The 23,666-nt window shown below is 51.7% G+C and overlaps 15 non-coding genes across 15 annotated transcripts; all 15 read right to left on the minus strand.

Moving 5' to 3' along the window:
* Positions 1 to 373: 373 nt before the first annotated feature.
* LOC140475762 (5S ribosomal RNA) lies at positions 374 to 492 on the minus strand. The gene has a single exon (XR_011960252.1). It is a non-coding gene; the product is annotated as a 5S ribosomal RNA (ribosomal RNA).
* Positions 493 to 2,023: 1,531 nt separating this feature from the next.
* Positions 2,024 to 2,142, minus strand: LOC140468993 (5S ribosomal RNA). The gene has a single exon (XR_011955914.1). It is a non-coding gene; the product is annotated as a 5S ribosomal RNA (ribosomal RNA).
* Positions 2,143 to 3,677: 1,535 nt separating this feature from the next.
* On the minus strand, positions 3,678 to 3,796 carry LOC140474413 (5S ribosomal RNA). The gene has a single exon (XR_011959094.1). It is a non-coding gene; the product is annotated as a 5S ribosomal RNA (ribosomal RNA).
* A 1,531-nt stretch (positions 3,797 to 5,327) lies between these two features.
* On the minus strand, positions 5,328 to 5,446 carry LOC140467300 (5S ribosomal RNA). The gene has a single exon (XR_011955395.1). It is a non-coding gene; the product is annotated as a 5S ribosomal RNA (ribosomal RNA).
* Positions 5,447 to 6,981: 1,535 nt separating this feature from the next.
* On the minus strand, positions 6,982 to 7,100 carry LOC140474352 (5S ribosomal RNA). The gene has a single exon (XR_011959049.1). It is a non-coding gene; the product is annotated as a 5S ribosomal RNA (ribosomal RNA).
* Positions 7,101 to 8,631: 1,531 nt separating this feature from the next.
* LOC140469219 (5S ribosomal RNA) lies at positions 8,632 to 8,750 on the minus strand. Its single transcript, XR_011956023.1, has one exon. It is a non-coding gene; the product is annotated as a 5S ribosomal RNA (ribosomal RNA).
* A 1,535-nt stretch (positions 8,751 to 10,285) lies between these two features.
* Positions 10,286 to 10,404, minus strand: LOC140475764 (5S ribosomal RNA). The gene has a single exon (XR_011960253.1). It is a non-coding gene; the product is annotated as a 5S ribosomal RNA (ribosomal RNA).
* Positions 10,405 to 11,934: 1,530 nt separating this feature from the next.
* LOC140475765 (5S ribosomal RNA) lies at positions 11,935 to 12,053 on the minus strand. Its single transcript, XR_011960254.1, has one exon. It is a non-coding gene; the product is annotated as a 5S ribosomal RNA (ribosomal RNA).
* A 1,539-nt stretch (positions 12,054 to 13,592) lies between these two features.
* LOC140469348 (5S ribosomal RNA) lies at positions 13,593 to 13,711 on the minus strand. Its single transcript, XR_011956074.1, has one exon. It is a non-coding gene; the product is annotated as a 5S ribosomal RNA (ribosomal RNA).
* A 1,535-nt stretch (positions 13,712 to 15,246) lies between these two features.
* Positions 15,247 to 15,365, minus strand: LOC140475766 (5S ribosomal RNA). The gene has a single exon (XR_011960255.1). It is a non-coding gene; the product is annotated as a 5S ribosomal RNA (ribosomal RNA).
* A 1,531-nt stretch (positions 15,366 to 16,896) lies between these two features.
* Positions 16,897 to 17,015, minus strand: LOC140470850 (5S ribosomal RNA). Its single transcript, XR_011956758.1, has one exon. It is a non-coding gene; the product is annotated as a 5S ribosomal RNA (ribosomal RNA).
* Positions 17,016 to 18,551: 1,536 nt separating this feature from the next.
* LOC140468601 (5S ribosomal RNA) lies at positions 18,552 to 18,670 on the minus strand. Its single transcript, XR_011955723.1, has one exon. It is a non-coding gene; the product is annotated as a 5S ribosomal RNA (ribosomal RNA).
* Positions 18,671 to 20,201: 1,531 nt separating this feature from the next.
* Positions 20,202 to 20,320, minus strand: LOC140468035 (5S ribosomal RNA). The gene has a single exon (XR_011955578.1). It is a non-coding gene; the product is annotated as a 5S ribosomal RNA (ribosomal RNA).
* A 1,531-nt stretch (positions 20,321 to 21,851) lies between these two features.
* LOC140468230 (5S ribosomal RNA) lies at positions 21,852 to 21,970 on the minus strand. The gene has a single exon (XR_011955622.1). It is a non-coding gene; the product is annotated as a 5S ribosomal RNA (ribosomal RNA).
* Positions 21,971 to 23,506: 1,536 nt separating this feature from the next.
* Positions 23,507 to 23,625, minus strand: LOC140468606 (5S ribosomal RNA). Its single transcript, XR_011955724.1, has one exon. It is a non-coding gene; the product is annotated as a 5S ribosomal RNA (ribosomal RNA).
* Between the last annotated feature and the right edge of the window lie 41 nt (positions 23,626 to 23,666).

Genomic DNA, 23,666 nt, shown 5'->3' on the forward strand with positions numbered 1-23,666 from the left:
CAGAGCTCTCAAGGATAGTGGAATCAAGGCTTATGGAGATAAGGCAGGAACAGGATACTGATTAAGGATGATCAGCCATGATCATATTGAATGGTGGTGCAGGCTCCAAGGGCAGAATGGCCAACTCCTGCACCTATTGTCTATTGTCCTCCTTTCCTGACTGCCAGCCGCAGACAGCGTGCAGCCCCAATCCCTTTCTTTCCGTCTTTCTTGCTGATTTTGGCAGCGCTCCGCTCTCCTCCCCTCCCTGTCTCCTGCCTGCAGGAGACTGATGCCAGGCACAGCGGCAGCAAAAATAACCTGTCGCTGCATTGCGTGCGTGACCCAACACGAGTGCAGAGGGGTGACTTGAGCAGCCCCTGCTGGCGGAAAAAGCCTACTGCACCTGGTATTCCCAGGCGGTCTCCCATCCAAGTACTAACCAGGCCTGAGTCTGCTTAGCTTCCGAGATCAGACGAGATCGGGCGTTTTCAGACTAGTATGGCCATAGGCGCTGGCCCCTGCCTTTTCTCCCCACTTCAAGGCGTGCTGGCCAGCCACATTTTCTTTGCTGCTCTTTCTCTTGATCCCCTTTGTTTTTTTTTTCTCTCTTTTCTCTTTGCTCTTCCTCCTCCATGCGTGCTTCCCTCCCTCCCTCCCTCCAGCTAGCCCTTGCCCACCAGGCTCCTGTCGTCTCCCACATCCCCACACAGGCCAACTGCAAGACCTCCCCCTGCTTCATAGGGCTGCAGCCTGCATTCTCTCATCCTTCCACACTCCTCCACGCCTCCATTTCGGAATGGCAGGCAGTGACCAGTGGGGTACCGCAGGGATCAGTACTGGGACCGCAGCTTTTTACAATATATGTTCATGATATAGAAGATGCTATTAGCAATAACATTAGCAAATTTGCTGATGATACTGAGCTGGGTGGCAGGGTGAAATGTGATGAGGATGTTAGGAGATTACCGGGTGACCTGGACAAGTTAGGTGAGTGGTCAGATGCATAGCAGATGCACTTTAATGTGGATAAATGGATGCTTATCCACTTTGGTGGCAAGAACAGGAAGGCAGATTACTACCTAAATGGAATCAATTTCGGTCAAGGGACAGTACCGAGAGATCTGGGGGTTCTTGTACACCACTCAATGAAGGTCAGCATGCAGGTACAGCAGGTAGTGAAGAAGGCTAATAGCATGCTGGCCTTCATAACAAGAGGGATCGAGTACAGAAGCAAAGAGGTTCTTCTGCAGGTGTACAGGGCCCTGGTGAGACCACACCTGGAGTACTGTGTGCAGTTCTGGTCTCCAAATTTGAGGAGAGACATTCTGGCTATTGAGGGAGTGCAGCGTAGGTTGACGAGGTCAATTCCTGGAATGGCGGGATTACCTTACACTGAAAGACTGGAGCGACTGGGCTTGTGTACCCTTGAGTTTAGAAGACTGAGAGGGGATCTGGTTGAGACATATAAGATTATCAAAGGATTGGACACTCTGGCGGCAGGAAACGTGAGTGCCGAAACAGAGGACACAGCTTAAAAATACGGGGTAGACCGTTTAGGACAGAGATGAGGCGAAACGTCTTCACCCAGAGAGTGGTGGCTGTGTGGAATGCTCTGCCCCAGAGGGCAGTGGAGGCCCAGTCTCTGGATTCATTGAAGAAAGAGTTGGACCGAGCTCTCAAGGATAGTGGAATCAAGGCTTATGGAGATAAGGCAGGAACAGGATACTGATTAAGGATGATCAGCCATGATCATATTGAATGGTGGTGCAGGCTCCAAGGGCAGAATGGCCAACTCCTGCACCTATTGTCTATTGTCCTCCTTTCCTGACTGCCAGCCGCAGACAGCGTGCAGCCCCAATCCCTTTCTTTCCGTCTTTCTTGCTGATTTTGGCAGCGCTCCGCTCTCCTCCCCTCCCTGTCTCCTGCCTGCAGGAGACTGATGCCAGGCACAGCGGCAGCAAAAATAACCTGTCGCTGCATTGCGTGCGTGGCCCAACACGAGTGCAGAGGGGTGACTTGAGCAGCCCCTGCTGGCGGAAAAAGCCTACTGCACCTGGTATTCCCAGGCGGTCTCCCATCCAAGTACTAACCAGGCCTGAGTCTGCTTAGTTTCCGAGATCAGACGAGATCGGGCGTTTTCAGACTAGTATGGCCGTAGGCGCTGGCCCCTGCCTTTTCTCCCCACTTCAAGGCGTGCTGGCCAGCCACATTTTCTTTGCTGCTCTTTCTCTTGATCCCCTTTGTTTTTTTTTTCTCTCTTTTCTCTTTGCTCTTCCTCCTCCGTGCGTGCTTCCCTCCCTCCCTCCCTCCCTCCAGCTAGCCCTTGCCCACCAGGCTCCTGTCGTCTCCCACATCCCCACACAGGCCAACTGCAAGACCTCCCCCTGCTTCATAGGGCTGCAGCCTGCATTCTCTCATCCTTCCACACTCCTCCACGCCTCCATTTCGGAATGGCAGGCAGTGACCAGTGGGGTACCGCAGGGATCAGTACTGGGACCGCAGCTTTTTACAATATATGTTCATGATATAGAAGATGCTATTAGCAATAACATTAGCAAATTTGCTGATGATACTGAGCTGGGTGGCAGGGTGAAATGTGATGAGGATGTTAGGAGATTTCCGGGTGACCTGGACAAGTTAGGTGAGTGGTCAGATGCATGGCAGATGCACTTTAATGTGGATAAATGGATGCTTATCCACTTTGGTGGCAAGAACAGGAAGGCAGATTACTACCTAAATGGAATCAATTTCGGTCAAGGGACAGTACCGAGAGATCTGGGGGTTCTTGTACACCACTCAATGAAGGTTAGCATGCAGGTACAGCAGGTAGTGAAGAAGGCTAATAGCATGCTGGCCTTCATAACAAGAGGGATCGAGTACAGAAGCAAAGAGGTTCTTCTGCAGGTGTACAGGGCCCTGGTGAGACCACACCTGGAGTACTGTGTGCAGTTCTGGTCTCCAAATTTGAGGAGACACATTCTGGCTATTGAGGGAGTGCAGCGTAGGTTGACGAGGTCAATTCCTGGAATGGCGGGATTACCTTACACTGAAAGACTGGAGCGACTGGGCTTGTGTACCCTTGAGTTTAGAAGACTGAGAGGGGATCTGGTTGAGACATATAAGATTATCAAAGGATTGGACATTCTGGCGGCAGGAAACGTGAGTGCCGAAACAGAGGACACAGCTTAAAAATACAGGGTAGACCGTTTAGGACAGAGATGAGGAGAAACGTCTTCACCCAGAGAGTGGTGGCTGTGTGGAATGCTCTGCCCCAGAGGGCAGTGGAGGCCCAGTCTCTGGATTCATTGAAGAAAGAGTTGGACAGAGCTCTCAAGGATAGTGGAATCAAGGCTTATGGAGATAAGGCAGGAACAGGATACTGATTAAGGATGATCAGCCATGATCATATTGAATGGTGGTGCAGGCTCCAAGGGCAGAATGGCCAACTCCTGCACCTATTGTCTATTGTCCTCCTTTCCTGACTGCCAGCCGCAGACAGCGTGCAGCCCCAATCCCTTTCTTTCCGTCTTTCTTGCTGATTTTGGCAGCGCTCCGCTCTCCTCCCCTCCCTGTCTCCTGCCTGCAGGAGACTGATGCCAGGCACAGCGGCAGCAAAAATAACCTGTCGCTGCATTGCGTGCGTGGCCCAACACGAGTGCAGAGGGGTGACTTGAGCAGCCCCTGCTGGCGGAAAAAGCCTACGGCACCTGGTATTCCCAGGCGGTCTCCCATCCAAATACTAACCAGGCCTGAGTCTGCTTAGCTTCCGAGATCAGACGAGATCGGGCGTTTTCAGACTAGTATGGCCGTAGGCGCTGGCCCCTGCCTTTTCTCCCCACTTCAAGGCGTGCTGGCCAGCCACATTTTCTTTGCTGCTCTTTCTCTTGATCCCCTTTGTTTTTTTTTTCTCACTTTTCTCTTTGCTCTTCCTCCTCCGTGCGTGCTTCCCTCCCTCCCTCCCTCCAGCTAGCCCTTGCCCACCAGGCTCCTGTCGTCTCCCACATCCCCACACAGGCCAACTGCAAGACCTCCCCCTGCTTCATAGGGCTGCAGCCTGCATTCTCTCATCCTTCCACACTCCTCCACGCCTCCATTTCGGAATGGCAGGCAGTGACCAGTGGGGTACCGCAGGGATCAGTACTGGGACCGCAGCTTTTTACAATATATGTTCATGATATAGAAGATGCTATTAGCAATAACATTAGCAAATTTGCTGATGATACTGAGCTGGGTGGCAGGGTGAAATGTGATGAGGATGTTAGGAGATTACCGGGTGACCTGGACAAGTTAGGTGAGTGGTCAGATGCATGGCAGATGCACTTTAATGTGGATAAATGGATGCTTATCCACTTTGGTGGCAAGAACAGGAAGGCAGATTACTACCTAAATGGAATCAATTTCGGTCAAGGGACAGTACCGAGAGATCTGGGGGTTCTTGTACACCACTCAATGAAGGTCAGCATGCAGGTACAGCAGGTAGTGAAGAAGGCTAATAGCATGCTGGCCTTCATAACAAGAGGGATCGAGTACAGAAGCAAAGAGGTTCTTCTGCAGGTGTACAGGGCCCTGGTGAGACCACACCTGGAGTACTGTGTGCAGTTCTGGTCTCCAAATTTGAGGAGAGACATTCTGGCTATTGAGGGAGTGCAGCGTAGGTTGACGAGGTCAATTCCTGGAATGGCGGGATTACCTTACACTGAAAGACTGGAGCGACTGGGCTTGTGTACCCTTGAGTTTAGAAGACTGAGAGGGGATCTGGTTGAGACATATAAGATTATCAAAGGATTGGACACTCTGGCGGCAGGAAACGTGAGTGCCGAAACAGAGGACACAGCTTAAAAATACGGGGTAGACCGTTTAGGACAGAGATGAGGAGAAACGTCTTCACCCAGAGAGTGGTGGCTGTGTGGAATGCTCTGCCCCAGAGGGCAGTGGAGGCCCAGTCTCTGGATTCATTGAAGAAAGAGTTGGACAGAGCTCTCAAGGATAGTGGAATCAAGGCTTATGGAGATAAGGCAGGAACAGGATACTGATTAAGGATGATCAGCCATGATCATATTGAATGGTGGTGCAGGCTCCAAGGGCAGAATGGCCAACTCCTGCACCTATTGTCTATTGTCCTCCTTTCCTGACTGCCAGCCGCAGACAGCGTGCAGCCCCAATCCCTTTCTTTCCGTCTTTCTTGCTGATTTTGGCAGCGCTCCGCTCTCCTCCCCTCCCTGTCTCCTGCCTGCAGGAGACTGATGCCAGGCACAGCGGCAGCAAAAATAACCTGTCGCTGCATTGCGTGCGTGGCCCAACACGAGTGCAGAGGGGTGACTTGAGCAGCCCCTGCTGGCGGAAAAAGCCTACTGCACCTGGTATTCCCAGGCGGTCTCCCATCCAAGTACTAACCAGGCCTGAGTCTGCTTAGCTTCCGAGATCAGACGAGATCGGGTGTTTGCAGACTAGTATGGCCGTAGGCGCTGGCCCCTGCCTTTTCTCCCCACTTCAAGGCGTGCTGGCCAGCCACATTTTCTTTGCTGCTCTTTCTCTTGATCCCCTTTGTTTTTTTTTTCTCACTTTTCTCTTTGCTCTTCCTCCTCCGTGCGTGCTTCCCTCCCTCCCTCCCTCCCTCCAGCTAGCCCTTGCCCACCAGGCTCCTGTCGTCTCCCACATCCCCACACAGGCCAACTGCAAGACCTCCCCCTGCTTCATAGGGCTGCAGCCTGCATTCTCTCATCCTTCCACACTCCTCCACGCCTCCATTTCGGAATGGCAGGCAGTGACCAGTGGGGTACCGCAGGGATCAGTACTGGGACCGCAGCTTTTTACAATATATGTTCATGATATAGAAGATGCTATTAGCAATAACATTAGCAAATTTACTGATGATACTGAGCTGGGTGGCAGGGTGAAATGTGATGAGGATGTTAGGAGATTACCGGGTGACCTGGACAAGTTAGGTGAGTGGTCAGATGCATGGCAGATGCACTTTAATGTGGATAAATGGATGCTTATCCACTTTGGTGGCAAGAACAGGAAGGCAGATTACTACCTAAATGGAATCAATTTCGGTCAAGGGACAGTACCGAGAGATCTGGGGGTTCTTGTACACCACTCAATGAAGGTAAGCATGCAGGTACAGCAGGTAGTGAAGAAGGCTAATAGCATGCTGGCCTTCATAACAAGAGGGATCGAGTACAGAAGCAAAGAGGTTCTTCTGCAGGTGTACAGGGCCCTGGTGAGACCACACCTGGAGTACTGTGTGCAGTTCTGGTCTCCAAATTTGAGGAGAGACATTCTGGCTATTGAGGGAGTGCAGCGTAGGTTGACGAGGTCAATTCCTGGAATGGCGGGATTACCTTACACTGAAAGACTGGAGCGACTGGGCTTGTGTACCCTTGAGTTTAGAAGACTGAGAGGGGATCTGGTTGAGACATATAAGATTATCAAAGGATTGGACACTCTGGCGGCAGGAAACGTGAGTGCCGAAACAGAGGACACAGCTTAAAAATACGGGGTAGACCGTTTAGGACAGAGATGAGGAGAAACGTCTTCACCCAGAGAGTGGTGGCTGTGTGGAATGCTCTGCCCCAGAGGGAAGTGGAGGCCCAGTCTCTGGATTCATTGAAGAAAGAGTTGGACAGAGCTCTCAAGGATAGTGGAATCAAGGCTTATGGAGATAAGGCAGGAACAGGATACTGATTAAGGATGATCAGCCATGATCATATTGAATGGTGGTGCAGGCTCCAAGGGCAGAATGGCCAACTCCTGCACCTATTGTCTATTGTCCTCCTTTCCTGACTGCCAGCCGCAGACAGCGTGCAGCCCCAATCCCTTTCTTTCCGTCTTTCTTGCTGATTTTGGCAGCGCTCCGCTCTCCTCCCCTCCCTGTCTCCTGCCTGCAGGAGACTGATGCCAGGCACAGCGGCAGCAAAATCAACCTGTCGCTGCATTGCGTGCGTGGCCCAACACGAGTGCAGAGGGGTGACTTGAGCAGCCCCTGCTGGCGGAAAAAGCCTACTGCACCTGGTATTCCCAGGCGGTCTCCCATCCAAGTACTAACCAGGCCTGAGTCTGCTTAGCTTCCGAGATCAGACGAGATCGGGCGTTTTCAGACTAGTATGGCCGTAGGCGCTGGCCCCTGCCTTTTCTCCCCACTTCAAGGCGTGCTGGCCAGCCACATTTTCTTTGCTGCTCTTTCTCTTGATCCCCTTTGTTTTTTTTTTCTCTCTTTTCTCTTTGCTCTTCCTCCTCCGTGCGTGCTTCCCTCCCTCCCTCCCTCCAGCTAGCCCTTGCCCACCAGGCTCCTGTCGTCTCCCACATCCCCACACAGGCCAACTGCAAGACCTCCCCCTGCTTCATAGGGCTGCAGCCTGCATTCTCTCATCCTTCCACACTCCTCCACGCCTCCATTTCGGAATGGCAGGCAGTGACCAGTGGGGTACCGCAGGGATCAGTACTGGGACCGCAGCTTTTTACAATATATGTTCATGATATAGAAGATGCTATTAGCAATAACATTAGCAAATTTGCTGATGATACTGAGCTGGGTGGCAGGGTGAAATGTGATGAGGATGTTAGGAGATTACCGGGTGACCTGGACAAGTTAGGTGAGTGGTCAGATGCATGGCAGATGCACTTTAATGTGGATAAATGGATGCTTATCCACTTTGGTAGCAAGAACAGGAAGGCAGATTACTACCTAAATGGAATCAATTTCGGTCAAGGGACAGTACCGAGAGATCTGGGGGTTCTTGTACACCACTCAATGAAGGTAAGCATGCAGGTACAGCAGGTAGTGAAGAAGGCTAATAGCATGCTGGCCTTCATAACAAGAGGGATCGAGTACAGAAGCAAAGAGGTTCTTCTGCAGGTGTACAGGGCCCTGGTGAGACCACACCTGGAGTACTGTGTGCAGTTCTGGTCTCCAAATTTGAGGAGAGACATTCTGGCTATTGAGGGAGTGCAGCGTAGGTTGACGAGGTCAATTCCTGGAATGGCGGGATTACCTTACACTGAAAGACTGGAGCGACTGGGCTTGTGTACCCTTGAGTTTAGAAGACTGAGAGGGGATCTGGTTGAGACATATAAGATTATCAAAGGATTGGACACTCTGGCGGCAGGAAACGTGAGTGCCGAAACAGAGGACACAGCTTAAAAATACGGGGTAGACCGTTTAGGACAGAGATGAGGAGAAACGTCTTCACCCAGAGAGTGGTGGCTGTGTGGAATGCTCTGCCCCAGAGGGCAGTGGAGGCCCAGTCTCTGGATTCATTGAAGAAAGAGTTGGACAGAGCTCTCAAGGATAGTGGAATCAAGGCTTATGGAGATAAGGCAGGAACAGGATACTGATTAAGGATGATCAGCCATGATCATATTGAATGGTGGTGCAGGCTCCAAGGGCAGAATGGCCAACTCCTGCACCTATTGTCTATTGTCCTCCTTTCCTGACTGCCAGCCGCAGACAGCGTGCAGCCCCAATCCCTTTCTTTCCGTCTTTCTTGCTGATTTTGGCAGCGCTCCGCTCTCCTCCCCTCCCTCTCTCCTGCCTGCAGGAGACTGATGCCAGGCACAGCGGCAGCAAAAATAACCTGTCGCTGCATTGCGTGCGTGGCCCAACACGAGTGCAGAGGGGTGACTTGAGCAGCCCCTGCTGGCGGAAAAAGCCTACTGCACCTGGTATTCCCAGGCGGTCTCCCATCCAAATACTAACCAGACCTGAGTCTGCTTAGCTTCCGAGATCAGATGAGATCGGGCGTTTTCAGACTAGTATGGCCGTAGGCGCTGGCCCCTGCCTTTTCTCCCCACTTCAAGGCGTGCTGGCCAGCCACATTTTCTTTGCTGCTCTTTCTCTTGATCCCCTTTGTTTTTTTTTTCTCACTTTTCTCTTTGCTCTTCCTCCTCCGTGCGTGCTTCCCTCCCTCCCTCCCTCCCTCCAGCTAGCCCTTGCCCACCAGGCTCCTGTCGTCTCCCACATCCCCACACAGGCCAACTGCAAGACCTCCCCCTGCTTCATAGGGCTGCAGCCTGCATTCTCTCATCCTTCCACACTCCTCCACGCCTCCATTTCGGAATGGCAGGCAGTGACCAGTGGGGTACCGCAGGGATCAGTACTGGGACCGCAGCTTTTTACAATATATGTTCATGATATAGAAGATGCTATTAGCAATAACATTAGCAAATTTGCTGATGATACTGAGCTGGGTGGCAGGGTGAAATGTGATGAGGATGTTAGGAGATTACCGGGTGACCTGGACAAGTTAGGTGAGTGGTCAGATGCATGGCAGATGCACTTTAATGTGGATAAATGGATGCTTATCCACTTTGGTGGCAAGAACAGGAAGGCAGATTACTACCTAAATGGAATCAATTTCGGTCAAGGGACAGTACCGAGAGATCTGGGGGTTCTTGTACACCACTCAATGAAGGTCAGCATGCAGGTACAGCAGGTAGTGAAGAAGGCTAATAGCATGCTGGCCTTCATAACAAGAGGGATCGAGTACAGAAGCAAAGAGGTTCTTCTGCAGGTGTACAGGGCCCTGGTGAGACCACACCTGGAGTACTGTGTGCAGTTCTGGTCTCCAAATTTGAGGAGAGACATTCTGGCTATTGAGGGAGTGCAGCGTAGGTTGACGAGGTCAATTCCTGGAATGGCGGGATTACCTTACACTGAAAGACTGGAGCGACTGGGCTTGTGTACCCTTGAGTTTAGAAGACTGAGAGGGGATCTGGTTGAGACATATAAGATTATCAAAGGATTGGACACTCTGGCGGCAGGAAACGTGAGTGCCGAAACAGAGGACACAGCTTAAAAATACGGGGTAGACCGTTTAGGACAGAGATGAGGAGAAACGTCTTCACCCAGAGAGTGGTGGCTGTGTGGAATGCTCTGCCCCAGAGGGCAGTGGAGGCCCAGTCTCTGGATTCATTGAAGAAAGAGTTGGACAGAGCTCTCAAGGATAGTGGAATCAAGGCTTATGGAGATAAGGCAGGAACAGGATACTGATTAAGGATGATCAGCCATGATCATATTGAATGGTGGTGCAGGCTCCAAGGGCAGAATGGCCAACTCCTGCACCTATTGTCTATTGTCCTCCTTTCCTGACTGCCAGCCGCAGACAGCGTGCAGCCCCAATCCCTTTCTTTCCGTCTTTCTTGCTGATTTTGGCAGCGCTCCGCTCTCCTCCCCTCCCTGTCTCCTGCCTGCAGGAGACTGATGCCAGGCACAGCGGCAGCAAAAATAACCTGTCGCTGCATTGCGTGCGTGGCCCAACACGAGTGCAGAGGGGTGACTTGAGCAGCCCCTGCTGGCGGAAAAAGCCTACTGCACCTGGTATTCCCAGGCGGTCTCCCATCCAAGTACTAACCAGGCCTGAGTCTGCTTAGCTTCCGAGATCAGACGAGATCGGGCGTTTTCAGACTAGTATGGCCATAGGCGCTGCCCCCTGCCTTTTCTCCCCACTTCAAGGCGTGCTGGCCAGCCACATTTTCTTTGCTGCTCTTTCTCTTGATCCCCTTTGTTTTTTTTTCTCTCTTTTCTCTTTGCTCTTCCTCCTCCGTGCGTGCTTCCCTCCCTCCCTCCCTCCAGCTAGCCCTTGCCCACCAGGCTCCTGTCGTCTCCCACATCCCCACACAGGCCAACTGCAAGACCTCCCCCTGCTTCATAGGGCTGCAGCCTGCATTCTCTCATCCTTCCACACTCCTCCACGCCTCCATTTCGGAATGGCAGGCAGTGACCAGTGGGGTACCGCAGGGATCAGTACTGGGACCGCAGCTTTTTACAATATATGTTCATGATATAGAAGATGCTATTAGCAATAACATTAGCAAATTTACTGATGATACTGAGCTGGGTGGCAGGGTGAAATGTGATGAGGATGTTAGGAGATTACCGGGTGACCTGGACAAGTTAGGTGAGTGGTCAGATGCATGGCAGATGCACTTTAATGTGGATAAATGGATGCTTATCCACTTTGGTGGCAAGAACAGGAAGGCAGATTACTACCTAAATGGAATCAATTTCGGTCAAGGGACAGTACCGAGAGATCTGGGGGTTCTTGTACACCACTCAATGAAGGTAAGTATGCAGGTACAGCAGGTAGTGAAGAAGGCTAATAGCATGCTGGCCTTCATAACAAGAGGGATCGAGTACAGAAGCAAAGAGGTTCTTCTGCAGGTGTACAGGGCCCTAGTGAGACCACACCTGGAGTACTGTGTGCAGTTCTGGTCTCCAAATTTGAGGAGAGACATTCTGGCTATTGAGGGAGTGCAGCGTAGGTTGACGAGGTCAATTCCTGGAATGGCGGGATTACCTTACACTGAAAGACTGGAGCGACTGGGCTTGTGTACCCTTGAGTTTAGAAGACTGAGAGGGGATCTGGTTGAGACATATAAGATTATCAAAGGATTGGACACTCTGGCGGCAGGAAACGTGAGTGCCGAAACAGAGGACACAGCTTAAAAATACGGGGTAGACCGTTTAGGACAGAGATGAGGAGAAACGTCTTCACCCAGAGAGTGGTGGCTGTGTGGAATGCTCTGCCCCAGAGGGCAGTGGAGGCCCAGTCTCTGGATTCATTGAAGAAAGAGTTGGACAGAGCTCTCAAGGATAGTGGAATCAAGGCTTATGGAGATAAGGCAGGAACAGGATACTGATTAAGGATGATCAGCCATGATCATATTGAATGGTGGTGCAGGCTCCAAGGGCAGAATGGCCAACTCCTGCACCTATTGTCTATTGTCCTCCTTTCCTGACTGCCAGCCGCAGACAGCGTGCAGCCCCAATCCCTTTCTTTCCGTCTTTCTTGCTGATTTTGGCAGCGCTCCGCTCTCCTCCCCTCCCTGTCTCCTGCCTGCAGGAGACTGATGCCAGGCACAGCGGCAGCAAAAATAACCTGTCGCTGCATTGCGTGCGTGGCCCAACACGAGTGCAGAGGGGTGACTTGAGCAGCCCCTGCTGGCGGAAAAAGCCTACTGCACCTGGTATTCCCAGGCGGTCTCCCATCCAAGTACTAACCAGGCCTGAGTCTGCTTAGCTTCCGAGATCAGACGAGATCGGGCGTTTTCAGACTAGTATGGCCATAGGCGCTGGCCCCTGCCTTTTCTCCCCACTTCAAGGCGTGCTGGCCAGCCACATTTTCTTTGCTGCTCTTTCTCTTGATCCCCTTTGTTTTTTTTTTCTCTCTTTTCTCTTTGCTCTTCCTCCTCCGTGCGTGCTTCCCTCCCTCCCTCCCTCCCTCCCTCCAGCTAGCCCTTGCCCACCAGGCTCCTGTCGTCTCCCACATCCCCACACAGGCCAACTGCAAGACCTCCCCCTGCTTCATAGGGCTGCAGCCTGCATTCTCTCATCCTTCCACACTCCTCCACGCCTCCATTTCGGAATGGCAGGCAGTGACCAGTGGGGTACCGCAGGGATCAGTACTGGGACCGCAGCTTTTTACAATATATGTTCATGATATAGAAGATGCTATTAGCAATAACATTAGCAAATTTACTGATGATACTGAGCTGGGTGGCAGGGTGAAATGTGATGAGGATGTTAGGAGATTACCGGGTGACCTGGACAAGTTAGGTGAGTGGTCAGATGCATGGCAGATGCACTTTAATGTGGATAAATGGATGCTTATCCACTTTGGTGGCAAGAACAGGAAGGCAGATTACTACCTAAATGGAATCAATTTCGGTCAAGGGACAGTACCGAGAGATCTGGGGGTTCTTGTACACCACTCAATGAAGGTCAGCATGCAGGTACAGCAGGTAGTGAAGAAGGCTAATAGCATGCTGGCCTTCATAACAAGAGGGATCGAGTACAGAAGCAAAGAGGTTCTTCTGCAGGTGTACAGGGCCCTGGTGAGACCACACCTGGAGTACTGTGTGCAGTTCTGGTCTCCAAATTTGAGGAGAGACATTCTGGCTATTGAGGGAGTGCAGCGTAGGTTGACGAGGTCAATTCCTGGAATGGCGGGATTACCTTACACTGAAAGACTGGAGCGACTGGGCTTGTGTACCCTTGAGTTTAGAAGACTGAGAGGGGATCTGGTTGAGACATATAAGATTATCAAAGGATTGGACACTCTGGCGGCAGGAAACGTGAGTGCCGAAACAGAGGACACAGCTTAAAAATACGGGGTAGACCGTTTAGGACAGAGATGAGGAGAAACGTCTTCACCCAGAGAGTGGTGGCTGTGTGGAATGCTCTGCCCCAGAGGGCAGTGGAGGCCCAGTCTCTGGATTCATTGAAGAAAGAGTTGGACAGAGCTCTCAAGGATAGTGGAATCAAGGCTTATGGAGATAAGGCAGGAACAGGATACTGATTAAGGATGATCAGCCATGATCATATTGAATGGTGGTGCAGGCTCCAAGGGCAGAATGGCCAACTCCTGCACCTATTGTCTATTGTCCTCCTTTCCTGACTGCCAGCCGCAGACAGCGTGCAGCCCCAATCCCTTTCTTTCCGTCTTTCTTGCTGATTTTGGCAGCGCTCCGCTCTCCTCCCCTCCCTCTCTCCTGCCTGCAGGAGACTGATGCCAGGCACAGCGGCAGCAAAAATAACCTGTCGCTGCATTGCGTGCGTGGCCCAACACGAGTGCAGAGGGGTGACTTGAGCAGCCCCTGCTGGCGGAAAAAGCCTACTGCACCTGGTATTCCCAGGCGGGATCCCACCCAAGTACTAACCAGGCCTGAGTCTGCTTAGCTTCCGAGATCAGACGAGATCGGGCGTTTTCAGACTAGTATGGCCGTAGGCGCTGGCCCCTGCCTTTTCTCCCCACTTCAAGGCGTGCTGGCCAGCCACATTTTCTTTGCTGCTCTTTCTCTTGATCCCCTTTGTTTTTTTTTTCTCTCTTTTCTCTTTGCTCTTCCTCCTCCGTGCGTGCTTCCCTCCCTCCCTCCCTCCCTCCAGCTAGCCCTTGCCCACCAGGCTCCTGTCGTCTCCCACATCCCCACACAGGCCAACTGCAAGACCTCCCCCTGCTTCATAGGGCTGCAGCCTGCATTCTCTCATCCTTCCACACTCCTCCACGCCTCCATTTCGGAATGGCAGGCAGTGACCAGTGGGGTACCGCAGGGATCAGTACTGGGACCGCAGCTTTTTACAATATATGTTCATGATATAGAAGATGCTATTAGCAATAACATTAGCAAATTTGCTGATGATACTGAGCTGGGTGGCAGGGTGAAATGTGATGAGGATGTTAGGAGATTTCCGGGTGACCTGGACAAGTTAGGTGAGTGGTCAGATGCATGGCAGATGCACTTTAATGTGGATAAATGGATGCTTATCCACTTTGGTGGCAAGAACAGGAAGGCAGATTACTACCTAAATGGAATCAATTTCGGTCAAGGGACAGTACCGAGAGATCTGGGGGTTCTTGTACACCACTCAATGAAGGTTAGCATGCAGGTACAGCAGGTAGTGAAGAAGGCTAATAGCATGCTGGCCTTCATAACAAGAGGGATCGAGTACAGAAGCAAAGAGGTTCTTCTGCAGGTGTACAGGGCCCTGGTGAGACCACACCTGGAGTACTGTGTGCAGTTCTGGTCTCCAAATTTGAGGAGACACATTCTGGCTATTGAGGGAGTGCAGCGTAGGTTGACGAGGTCAATTCCTGGAATGGCGGGATTACCTTACACTGAAAGACTGGAGCGACTGGGCTTGTGTACCCTTGAGTTTAGAAGACTGAGAGGGGATCTGGTTGAGACATATAAGATTATCAAAGGATTGGACATTCTGGCGGCAGGAAACGTGAGTGCCGAAACAGAGGACACAGCTTAAAAATACAGGGTAGACCGTTTAGGACAGAGATGAGGAGAAACGTCTTCACCCAGAGAGTGGTGGCTGTGTGGAATGCTCTGCCCCAGAGGGCAGTGGAGGCCCAGTCTCTGGATTCATTGAAGAAAGAGTTGGACAGAGCTCTCAAGGATAGTGGAATCAAGGCTTATGGAGATAAGGCAGGAACAGGATACTGATTAAGGATGATCAGCCATGATCATATTGAATGGTGGTGCAGGCTCCAAGGGCAGAATGGCCAACTCCTGCACCTATTGTCTATTGTCCTCCTTTCCTGACTGCCAGCCGCAGACAGCGTGCAGCCCCAATCCCTTTCTTTCCGTCTTTCTTGCTGATTTTGGCAGCGCTCCGCTCTCCTCCCCTCCCTGTCTCCTGCCTGCAGGAGACTGATGCCAGGCACAGCGGCAGCAAAAATAACCTGTCGCTGCATTGCGTGCGTGACCCAACACGAGTGCAGAGGGGTGACTTGAGCAGCCCCTGCTGGCGGAAAAAGCCTACTGCACCTGGTATTCCCAGGCGGTCTCCCATCCAAGTACTAACCAGGCCTGAGTCTGCTTAGCTTCCGAGATCAGACGAGATCGGGCGTTTTCAGACTAGTATGGCCATAGGCGCTGGCCCCTGCCTTTTCTCCCCTCTTCAAGGCGTGCTGGCCAGCCACATTTTCTTTGCTGCTCTTTCTCTTGATCCCCTTTGTTTTTTTTTTCTCTCTTTTCTCTTTGCTCTTCCTCCTCCATGCGTGCTTCCCTCCCTCCCTCCCTCCAGCTAGCCCTTGCCCACCAGGCTCCTGTCGTCTCCCACATCCCCACACAGGCCAACTGCAAGACCTCCCCCTGCTTCATAGGGCTGCAGCCTGCATTCTCTCATCCTTCCACACTCCTCCACGCCTCCATTTCGGAATGGCAGGCAGTGACCAGTGGGGTACCGCAGGGATCAGTACTGGGACCGCAGCTTTTTACAATATATGTTCATGATATAGAAGATGCTATTAGCAATAACATTAGCAAATTTGCTGATGATACTGAGCTGGGTGGCAGGGTGAAATGTGATGAGGATGTTAGGAGATTACCGGGTGACCTGGACAAGTTAGGTGAGTGGTCAGATGCATGGCAGATGCACTTTAATGTGGATAAATGGATGCTTATCCACTTTGGTAGCAAGAACAGGAAGGCAGATTACTACCTAAATGGAATCAATTTCGGTCAAGGGACAGTACCGAGAGATCTGGGGGTTCTTGTACACCACTCAATGAAGGTAAGCATGCAGGTACAGCAGGTAGTGAAGAAGGCTAAAAGCATGCTGGCCTTCATAACAAGAGGGATCGAGTACAGAAGCAAAGAGGTTCTTCTGCAGGTGTACAGGGCCCTGGTGAGACCACACCTGGAGTACTGTGTGCAGTTCTGGTCTCCAAATTTGAGGAGAGACATTCTGGCTATTGAGGGAGTGCAGCGTAGGTTGACGAGGTCAATTCCTGGAATGGCGGGATTACCTTACACTGAAAGACTGGAGCGACTGGGCTTGTGTACCCTTGAGTTTAGAAGACTGAGAGGGGATCTGGTTGAGACATATAAGATTATCAAAGGATTGGACACTCTGGCGGCAGGAAACGTGAGTGCCGAAACAGAGGACACAGCTTAAAAATACGGGGTAGACCGTTTAGGACAGAGATGAGGAGAAACGTCTTCACCCAGAGAGTGGTGGCTGTGTGGAATGCTCTGCCCCAGAGGGCAGTGGAGGCCCAGTCTCTGGATTCATTGAAGAAAGAGTTGGACAGAGCTCTCAAGGATAGTGGAATCAAGGCTTATGGAGATAAGGCAGGAACAGGATACTGATTAAGGATGATCAGCCATGATCATATTGAATGGTGGTGCAGGCTCCAAGGGCAGAATGGCCAACTCCTGCACCTATTGTCTATTGTCCTCCTTTCCTGACTGCCAGCCGCAGACAGCGTGCAGCCCCAATCCCTTTCTTTCCGTCTTTCTTGCTGATTTTGGCAGCGCTCCGCTCTCCTCCCCTCCCTCTCTCCTGCCTGCAGGAGACTGATGCCAGGCACAGCGGCAGCAAAAATAACCTGTCGCTGCATTGCGTGCGTGGCCCAACACGAGTGCAGAGGGGTGACTTGAGCAGCCCCTGCTGGCGGAAAAAGCCTACTGCACCTGGTATTCCCAGGCTGTCTCCCATCCAAATACTAACCAGGCCTGAGTCTGCTTAGCTTCCGAGATCAGACGAGATCGGGCGTTTCCAGACTAGTATGGCCGTAGGCGCTGGCCCCTGCCTTTTCTCCCCACTTCAAGGCGTGCTGGCCAGCCACATTTTCTTTGCTGCTCTTTCTCTTGATCCCCTTTGTTTTTTTTTTCTCACTTTTCTCTTTGATCTTCCTCCTCCGTGCGTGCTTCCCTCCCTCCCTCCCTCCCTCCCTCCAGCTAGCCCTTGCCCACCAGGCTCCTGTCGTCTCCCACATCCCCACACAGGCCAACTGCAAGACCTCCCCCTGCTTCATAGGGCTGCAGCCTGCATTCTCTCATCCTTCCACACTCCTCCACGCCTCCATTTCGGAATGGCAGGCAGTGACCAGTGGGGTACCGCAGGGATCAGTACTGGGACCGCAGCTTTTTACAATATATGTTCATGATATAGAAGATGCTATTAGCAATAACAGCAAATTTGCTGATGATACTGAGCTGGGTGGCAGGGTGAAATGTGATGAGGATGTTAGGAGATTACCGGGTGACCTGGACAAGTTAGGTGAGTGGTCAGATGCATGGCAGATGCACTTTAATGTGGATAAATGGATGCTTATCCACTTTGGTGGCAAGAACAGGAAGGCAGATTACTACCTAAATGGAATCAATTTCGGTCAAGGGACAGTACCGAGAGATCTGGGGGTTCTTGTACACCACTCAATGAAGGTCAGCATGCAGGTACAGCAGGTAGTGAAGAAGGCTAATAGCATGCTGGCCTTCATAACAAGAGGGATCGAGTACAGAAGCAAAGAGGTTCTTCTGCAGGTGTACAGGGCCCTGGTGAGACCACACCTGGAGTACTGTGTGCAGTTCTGGTCTCCAAATTTGAGGAGAGACATTCTGGCTATTGAGGGAGTGCAGCGTAGGTTGACGAGGTCAATTCCTGGAATGGCGGGATTACCTTACACTGAAAGACTGGAGCGACTGGGCTTGTGTACCCTTGAGTTTAGAAGACTGAGAGGGGATCTGGTTGAGACATATAAGATTATCAAAGGATTGGACACTCTGGCGGCAGGAAACGTGAGTGCCGAAACAGAGGACACAGCTTAAAAATACGGGGTAGACCGTTTAGGACAGAGATGAGGAGAAACGTCTTCACCCAGAGAGTGGTGGCTGTGTGGAATGCTCTGCCCCAGAGGGCAGTGGAGGCCCAGTCTCTGGATTCATTGAAGAAAGAGTTGGACAGAGCTCTCAAGGATAGTGGAATCAAGGCTTATGGAGATAAGGCAGGAACAGGATACTGATTAAGGATGATCAGCCATGATCATATTGAATGGTGGTGCAGGCTCCAAGGGCAGAATGGCCAACTCCTGCACCTATTGTCTATTGTCCTCCTTTCCTGACTGCCAGCCGCAGACAGCGTGCAGCCCCAATCCCTTTCTTTCCGTCTTTCTTGCTGATTTTGGCAGCGCTCCGCTCTCCTCCCCTCCCTGTCTCCTGCCTGCAGGAGACTGATGCCAGGCACAGCGGCAGCAAAAATAACCTGTCGCTGCATTGCGTGCGTGACCCAACACGAGTGCAGAGGGGTTACTTGAGCAGCCCCTGCTGGCGGAAAAAGCCTACTGCACCTGGTATTCCCAGGCGGTCTCCCATCCAAGTACTAACCAGGCCTGAGTCTGCTTAGCTTCCGAGATCAGACGAGATCGGGCGTTTTCAGACTAGCATGGCCATAGGCGCTGGCCCCTGCCTTTTCTCCCCACTTCAAGGCGTGCTGGCCAGCCACATTTTCTTTGCTGCTCTTTCTCTTGATCCCCTTTGTTTTTTTTTTCTCTCTTTTCTCTTTGCTCTTCCTCCTCCATGCGTGCTTCCCTCCCTCCCTCCCTCCAGCTAGCCCTTGCCCACCAGGCTCCTGTCGTCTCCCACATCCCCACACAGGCCAACTGCAAGACCTCCCCCTGCTTCATAGGGCTGCAGCCTGCATTCTCTCATCCTTCCACACTCCTCCACGCCTCCATTTCGGAATGGCAGGCAGTGACCAGTGGGGTACCGCAGGGATCAGTACTGGGACCGCAGCTTTTTACAATATATGTTCATGATATAGAAGATGCTATTAGCAATAACATTAGCAAATTTGCTGATGATACTGAGCTGGGTGGCAGGGTGAAATGTGATGAGGATGTTAGGAGATTACCGGGTGACCTGGACAAGTTAGGTGAGTGGTCAGATGCATGGCAGATGCACTTTAATGTGGATAAATGGATGCTTATCCACTTTGGTAGCAAGAACAGGAAGGCAGATTACTACCTAAATGGAATCAATTTCGGTCAAGGGACAGTACCGAGAGATCTGGGGGTTCTTGTACACCACTCAATGAAGGTAAGCATGCAGGTACAGCAGGTAGTGAAGAAGGCTAATAGCATGCTGGCCTTCATAACAAGAGGGATCGAGTACAGAAGCAAAGAGGTTCTTCTGCAGGTGTACAGGGCCCTGGTGAGACCACACCTGGAGTACTGTGTGCAGTTCTGGTCTCCAAATTTGAGGAGAGACATTCTGGCTATTGAGGGAGTGCAGCGTAGGTTGACGAGGTCAATTCCTGGAATGGCGGGATTACCTTACACTGAAAGACTGGAGCGACTGGGCTTGTGTACCCTTGAGTTTAGAAGACTGAGAGGGGATCTGGTTGAGACATATAAGATTATCAAAGGATTGGACACTCTGGCGGCAGGAAACGTGAGTGCCGAAACAGAGGACACAGCTTAAAAATACGGGGTAGACCGTTTAGGACAGAGATGAGGAGAAACGTCTTCACCCAGAGAGTGGTGGCTGTGTGGAATGCTCTGCCCCAGAGGGCAGTGGAGGCCCAGTCTCTGGATTCATTGAAGAAAGAGTTGGACAGAGCTCTCAAGGATAGTGGAATCAAGGCTTATGGAGATAAGGCAGGAACAGGATACTGATTAAGGATGATCAGCCATGATCATATTGAATGGTGGTGCAGGCTCCAAGGGCAGAATGGCCAACTCCTGCACCTATTGTCTATTGTCCTCCTTTCCTGACTGCCAGCCGCAGACAGCGTGCAGCCCCAATCCCTTTCTTTCCGTCTTTCTTGCTGATTTTGGCAGCGCTCCGCTCTCCTCCCCTCCCTGTCTCCTGCCTGCAGGAGACTGATGCCAGGCACAGCGGCAGCAAAAATAACCTGTCGCTGCATTGCGTGCGTGGCCCAACACGAGTGCAGAGGGGTGACTTGAGCAGCCCCTGCTGGCGGAAAAAGCCTACTGCACCTGGTATTCCCAGGCGGTCTCCCATCCAAATACTAACCAGGCCTGAGTCTGCTTAGCTTCCGAGATCAGACGAGATCGGGCGTTTTCAGACTAGTATGGCCGTAGGCGCTGGCCCCTGCCTTTTCTCCCCACTTCAAGGCGTGCTGGCCAGCCACATTTTCTTTGCTGCTCTTTCTCTTGATCCCCTTTGTTTTTTTTTTCTCACTTTTCTCTTTGCTCTTCCTCCTCCGTGCGTGCTTCCCTCCCTCCCTCCCTCCAGCTAGCCCTTGCCCACCAGGCTCCTGTCGTCTCCCACATCCCCACACAGGCCAACTGCAAGACCTCCCCCTGCTTCATAGGGCTGCAGCCTGCATTCTCTCATCCTTCCACACTCCTCCACGCCTCCATTTCGGAATGGCAGGCAGTGACCAGTGGGGTACCGCAGGGATCAGTACTGGGACCGCAGCTTTTTACAATATATGTTCATGATATAGAAGATGCTATTAGCAATAACATTAGCAAATTTGCTGATGATACTGAGCTGGGTGGCAGGGTGAAATGTGATGAGGATGTTAGGAGATTACCGGGTGACCTGGACAAGTTAGGTGAGTGGTCAGATGCATGGCAGATGCACTTTAATGTGGATAAATGGATGCTTATCCACTTTGGTGGCAAGAACAGGAAGGCAGATTACTACCTAAATGGAATCAATTTCGGTCAAGGGACAGTACCGAGAGATCTGGGGGTTCTTGTACACCACTCAATGAAGGTCAGCATGCAGGTACAGCAGGTAGTGAAGAAGGCTAATAGCATGCTGGCCTTCATAACAAGAGGGATCGAGTACAGAAGCAAAGAGGTTCTTCTGCAGGTGTACAGGGCCCTGGTGAGACCACACCTGGAGTACTGTGTGCAGTTCTGGTCTCCAAATTTGAGGAGAGACATTCTGGCTATTGAGGGAGTGCAGCGTAGGTTGACGAGGTCAATTCCTGGAATGGCGGGATTACCTTACACTGAAAGACTGGAGCGACTGGGCTTGTGTACCCTTGAGTTTAGAAGACTGAGAGGGGATCTGGTTGAGACATATAAGATTATCAAAGGATTGGACACTCTGGCGGCAGGAAACGTGAGTGCCGAAACAGAGGACACAGCTTAAAAATACGGGGTAGACCGTTTAGGACAGAGATGAGGAGAAACGTCTTCACCCAGAGAGTGGTGGCTGTGTGGAATGCTCTGCCCCAGAGGGCAGTGGAGGCCCAGTCTCTGGATTCATTGAAGAAAGAGTTGGACAGAGCTCTCAAGGATAGTGGAATCAAGGCTTATGGAGATAAGGCAGGAACAGGATACTGATTAAGGATGATCAGCCATGATCATATTGAATGGTGGTGCAGGCTCCAAGGGCAGAATGGCCAACTCCTGCACCTATTGTCTATTGTCCTCCTTTCCTGACTGCCAGCCGCAGACAGCGTGCAGCCCCAATCCCTTTCTTTCCGTCTTTCTTGCTGATTTTGGCAGCGCTCCGCTCTCCTCCCCTCCCTGTCTCCTGCCTGCAGGAGACTGATGCCAGGCACAGCGGCAGCAAAAATAACCTGTCGCTGCATTGCGTGCGTGGCCCAACACGAGTGCAGAGGGGTGACTTGAGCAGCCCCTGCTGGCGGAAAAAGCCTACTGCACCTGGTATTCCCAGGCGGTCTCCCATCCAAGTACTAACCAGGCCTGAGTCTGCTTAGCTTCCAAGATCAGACGAGATCGGGCGTTTTCAGACTAGTATGGCCGTAGGCGCTGGCCCCTGCCTTTTCTCCCCACTTCAAGGCGTGCTGGCCAGCCACATTTTCTTTGCTGCTCTTTCTCTTGATCCCCTTTGTTTTTTTTTTCTCACTTTTCTCTTTGATCTTCCTCCTCCGTGCGTGCTTCCCTCCCTCCCTCCCTCCCTCCCTCCAGCTAGCCCTTGCCCACCAGGCTCCTGTCGTCTCCCACATCCCCACACAGGCCAACTGCAAGACCTCCCCCTGCTTCATAGGGCTGCAGCCTGCATTCTCTCATCCTTCCACACTCCTCCACGCCTCCATTTCGGAATGGCAGGCAGTGACCAGTGGGGTACCGCAGGGATCAGTACTGGGACCGCAGCTTTTTACAATATATGTTCATGATATAGAAGATGCTATTAGCAATAACAGCAAATTTGCTGATGATACTGAGCTGGGTGGCAGGGTGAAATGTGATGAGGATGTTAGGAGATTACCGGGTGACCTGGACAAGTTAGGTGAGTGGTCAGATGCATGGCAGATGCACTTTAATGTGGATAAATGGATGCTTATCCACTTTGGTGGCAAGAACAGGAAGGCAGATTACTACCTAAATGGAATCAATTTCGGTCAAGGGACAGTACCGAGAGATCTGGGGGTTCTTGTACACCACTCAATGAAGGTCAGCATGCAGGTACAGCAGGTAGTGAAGAAGGCTAATAGCATGCTGGCCTTCATAACAAGAGGGATCGAGTACAGAAGCAAAGAGGTTCTTCTGCAGGTGTACAGGGCCCTGGTGAGACCACACCTGGAGTACTGTGTGCAGTTCTGGTCTCCAAATTTGAGGAGAGACATTCTGGCTATTGAGGGAGTGCAGCGTAGGTTGACGAGGTCAATTCCTGGAATGGCGGGATTACCTTACACTGAAAGACTGGAGCGACTGGGCTTGTGTACCCTTGAGTTTAGAAGACTGAGAGGGGATCTGGTTGAGACATATAAGATTATCAAAGGATTGGACACTCTGGCGGCAGGAAACGTGAGTGCCGAAACAGAGGACACAGCTTAAAAATACGGGGTAGACCGTTTAGGACAGAGATGAGGAGAAACGTCTTCACCCAGAGAGTGGTGGCTGTGTGGAATGCTCTGCCCCAGAGGGCAGTGGAGGCCCAGTCTCTGGATTCATTGAAGAAAGAGTTGGACAGAGCTCTCAAGGATAGTGGAATCAAGGCTTATGGAGATAAGGCAGGAACAGGATACTGATTAAGGATGATCAGCCATGATCATATTGAATGGTGGTGCAGGCTCCAAGGGCAGAATGGCCAACTCCTGCACCTATTGTCTATTGTCCTCCTTTCCTGACTGCCAGCCGCAGACAGCGTGCAGCCCCAATCCCTTTCTTTCCGTCTTTCTTGCTGATTTTGGCAGCGCTCCGCTCTCCTCCCCTCCCTGTCTCCTGCCTGCAGGAGACTGATGCCAGGCACAGCGGCAGCAAAAATAACCTGTCGCTGCATTGCGTGCGTGACCCAACACGAGTGCAGAGGGGTTACTTGAGCAGCCCCTGCTGGCGGAAAAAGCCTACTGCACCTGGTATTCCCAGGCGGTCTCCCATCCAAGTACTAACCAGGCCTGAGTCTGCTTAGCTTCCGAGATCAGACGAGATCGGGCGTTTTCAGACTAGCATGGCCATAGGCGCTGGCCCCTGCCTTTTCTCCCCACTTCAAGGCGTGCTGGC

The sequence above is a fragment of the Chiloscyllium punctatum genome, chromosome 3, assembly GCF_047496795.1.
Source record: "Chiloscyllium punctatum isolate Juve2018m chromosome 3, sChiPun1.3, whole genome shotgun sequence".
NCBI lineage: Eukaryota > Metazoa > Chordata > Chondrichthyes > Orectolobiformes > Hemiscylliidae > Chiloscyllium > Chiloscyllium punctatum.